Genomic DNA, 4,576 nt, shown 5'->3' with positions numbered 1-4,576 from the left:
ATTGTTCGTTGAACTGTGTATTAGATGTATGAATTGTTAAACTGTTATATATATATTTCACCAAATATATATATATGTAGTCTTGTATCTTGTGAGTTGTATCATCGGGTCTTGTCTTCTTGATTTCGTGTCTTTGTATAAGTAGATTGTATAATTGTGATTTTTACCAATTATATGTCATCGGGCTTAGCCTAAGAATTTATGTTATTTGGGCTCAAATAGTGTTGGGCCTAAATAGTGTTGGGCCTAAATAGTGTTGGGCCTCAATAGTGTTGGGCCTCAATAGTGTTGGGCCTAAATAGTGTTGGGCTTAAATATTATTGGGCTTAATGTTATTGGGCCTTGGCCCATATGTTTGGTTTTGGGCTTAGCCCATGAGTCTTGATATTGGGCCAAGCCCATGTATTTATGTTAAGCCCAATTAGGATGATAAGCCCATTTGTAAAATAGCCCATTTGTTATAAATAAGCCCGGTTGTAAAATAGCACATTTGTTATAAAATAAGCCCATTTGTAAAATAGCCCATTTGTTAAAAATATATTCTTTCATTTTTATAAAAATTACTAACTATAGGCTTTTTAGTTAAAAGAATACATAATAGTTTTATAAGTTTCAAAACATCCGGATATTGTTGTCGGTGATTTGTATGTATTCGTGTCGAAAGATCGCCTAAACGTCGTAGTAACTCCTCCGAATGGCGATATGTTCATAGATTTGCCCGTCGTCCGTTTTGACCATAAGTTGTGTTTGAAGGCTCGAAATGTCCGTAAGTTGTTTATAAGGTGTATTTAAATGTAGTCTTGTAAAACTTTAGTCGAAATGTACATTGTGTTCATTTGTATCATTGTATTCAAGTTCCTAGTTATCATAAATATAACTAATACAAACAAATAACACATAGCACATAAGTTGTTAAGTTAACTAAATATATATTTTCCCAAAAATATATATTTATATCAAACTTTGCTTTTATAAAAACTATTCTTTAAAATCTTTTTAATCTAATAAAGGTTTTGTCAAAAATAATAGTTTTTATAACTTATGCTTTTTAAGAAAACTTGGCCATATTTTATTAGAAATATGGACTTTGCCATGTTTAATAAAAACATATCTTTTTCTTATAAAATCACCACTAATCTTCTCATATTTTTATTAATAAAAACATATGAGATTTATAACATAACTTAACAAGATGAACTCATAATCATGTAGGATTTTGGTATGATCTTTACATATGTTTACTAGTTCAAAAATCATACTTTACTTCTACTTTTAACAAGCTTTTTATAAAAACCCATCTTGTATGTTTCTTTTTATAACTTTGTAAAAGTATTATTTTTAGTTAAAAACCTTACATACTTTAACAACATCAAAGATTATGATCATCCATCTAAACATTTATGTTTAACAAAACCCTTAAACATTTTCATGTACACTTGTTAGATTATGTTTTAAACATCATCTAACAAGTTATTTGTATGCTAATCATCAAAACTAGATCAAATATGCAAGTAATCATCAATAAATCACAACATAAACACACTTTTATATCATGATTATTATTTTGCTTCTTTATATTTTCATATTATTTTGTATGATTGTTTTAATTATAACTTGTTCTTTAAACAATAAATACATAAATAAGTTCCATAAAAATGCTTCTTGATCATCTTGAAATAGCTTGAAAATGAAGATGTGGTGATGGTGTATATGGGCCGAAAATGGGGGTATGTTTGGGAGCTTTTGGTGTTGTGAAAATGGAAGGTGAAAAGTATGAATGAAAAGGTTAGAAGTGTAAGTAACTAGTTGCTACAATGATCATCTTTCACCACTTGCATCAAGTTGCAACAAGAAGTAAGATATCTAGATATTATGGTAACAAGTTGAAAGAAAATGGGTCCCACATGGGGGATGTTGCAACCGTGAATGGGGGGCGGGGTTCCCTTTGTTTTTGCTTCTTGAATTACTTAGTAAAAATGTTAGAATCTTTAGGTAGTTGTTTTAGGAAGTTTATAAGTATAAGTGTTTAGGTGTTTAAAGGGTGTTAAATGATCATTACTAGACCATAATGATCCAATTAACACTAGATGACCATTAAAAAAAACATTTGATATTGTTCGGACATTTGTTTCGAATTGTTTCGGTTAGAAGTTATTTGAACGCTAAGTTGCGTAACTTGTGTGAATTGATGTAGTTATTGGCTCGGATGATACCCGAATGTATCCTCACATGAATTCTATGTTAAATAATATTTTTACATGTCGTAAAAATATTAGAAAGCTGATTTCTGCAGAATTTCTGCGGAAAAGTGTTGAAATCGTCGCTTTTAGTGCTTTTCGGGCAATTTTTAGTGTTATCGGACTTCGGAAAGGTTTTAAATCAAACCCTTGTATTCCTAGTTAGGGTTTAATATATATAAGATGTTGGACTTTCGTCTAAGTCCTAAAGATGTTTTTTAGATGATTTCTGCGGATTCTGCGTTTTCGTCAGAATACTAGTTTATTATGTACTTTTCTAGTAGTTTCGATGCATTGTTTAAACTGTTTCATATGTACTTAATAAAAATGGATCATATGCATCCTAAGTATTCCTTGAGTATTCTAAGTGTATGTCACGAAATAAGCAGTTCGGATGTTCAAAATGAATAAAAAATGTAGCTAAAAATGAGTATTTTAAGTGTAAGAAAGTTACCGTAAAGTGGCAGTTGTCACCTTCTCCCCCTGTTATTAAGAATTTCATCCCGAAATTCTAGCTGAGTCATCCTTTGCAGGAGTCTTCGCGAACAGGTGAGGATATTTTGCCTTTATTCGATCTTTACGTTCCCAAGTATACTCGGGTCCGTGTCGAGAGTTCCAATGAACTTTTACCAATTTGATACGACTTCTCCTTATTTTCTGGATCTTCCAATCCATGACCTCAACAGATTCTTCAGTGTATTGGAGTTTGTCGTCTATGTGAACTTCATCCGCCGGGATGATAATTGTTTCTTGTGTTGGACTCTTCTTAAGGTTCGACACATGAAACGTGTCGTGTACACTACTTAGTCCTTCTGGTAACTTTAGCTTGTAGGCAACAGTGCCAATCTTTTCCAAGATTTCAAAGGGTCCTACATAACGGGGGTTAAGCTTTCCACGCTTACCAAATCTTGCTACGCCCTTCCAAGGCGAGACTTTCAATAAGACCTTGTCTCTGACCTCGAAAGATAACGGCTTCCGTCTCTTGTCTGCGTAGCTCTTTTGTCGATCGTGAGCCGCCTTGATACGGTCTCTGATCTGAAAGATTTTATCAGTAGTCTCTTGGACTAACTCTGGACCGATGAGTTGTTTATCGCCCGCTTCCGCCCAACATAGCGGAGAGCGACACTTTCAACCGTAGAGAGCTTCAAACGGTGCAGCTTGTATACTTGTGTGGTAGCTGTTGTTGTAGGAAAAATCAACCAATGGTAAGTGAGTATCCCAGTTGCCGCCCAAATCCATAACACACGCACGAAGCATGTCTTCGAGTGTTTGGATTGTCCGTTCACTCTGGCCGTCAGTTTGTGGATGAAAGGTCGTGCTTAGATTCAAACGTGATCCAAAGGCCTCCTGAAAAGATTTCCAAATTCTTGAAATGAAGCGACCATCTCGGTCTGAAATGATTGAAATAGGCACTCCATGACGAGCCACTATTTCTCTAAGATAGATTTCCACTAGTTTCTCTGTACTATCCTTCTCCCGAATCGGTAAGAAGTGTGCAGACTTTGTCAACCTATCGACGATTACCCATATCATGTCATGGCCTTTTGAGGTCCTGGGTAACTTCGTAATGAAGTCCATCGATATCTGTTCCCATTTCCAAACGGGAATCTCGGGTTGTTGTAGTAAACCCGACGGTTTCTGATACTCTGCCTTGACCTTCGCGCAGGTCAAGCATTTTCCGACATAGATAGCGATATCCCTTTTGAGATTAGGCCACCAATAGTACTCCTTCAAGTCTTGGTACATTTTATCTGATCCAGGATGGATCAAGTACTTTGACCTATGTGCTTCCTCAAAAATGAGATCTCGAAGGCCTCCAAAGAGTGGAACCCAAATCCGACCCATAAGGTATAAAGTTCCATCTTCTTTTGGTACTAATTGTTTTTCCATGCCTCGAAGTGTTTCTGCTAAAATATGCTCTTCCTTAAGTGCCTCTTGTTGTGCATCACGGATTCGTGTCGTAAGATCCATGTGAATTGTCATCTCCAAGGCTCGAACTCTCAAAGTTCTAACCCGTTCCTTGCGGCTCAAGGCGTCTGCTACAACGTTCGCCTTGCCTGGATGGTACTTAATTTCACAATCATAGTCGTTCAACAATTCAATCCAACATCGCTTCCGCATATTAAGTTCCTTTTGATTGAATATGTGCTGAAGACTCTTATGATCCGTGAAAATTGTACACTGAGTACCATATAAGTAATGCCGCCAAATCTTCAAAGCGAATACCACTGCGCCTAACTCGAGGTCGTGAGTGGTATAGTTCTTCTCATGAACTTTTAGCTGTCGTGATGGGTACGCGATAACTTTATCCCGTTGCATAAGTACGCATCCCAAACCTT

The sequence above is a fragment of the Helianthus annuus genome, chromosome 10, assembly GCF_002127325.2.
Source record: "Helianthus annuus cultivar XRQ/B chromosome 10, HanXRQr2.0-SUNRISE, whole genome shotgun sequence".
In the NCBI taxonomy this organism is placed as follows: Eukaryota; Viridiplantae; Streptophyta; class Magnoliopsida; order Asterales; family Asteraceae; genus Helianthus; species Helianthus annuus.
Note: the sequence above shows the minus strand (reverse complement) of the source record.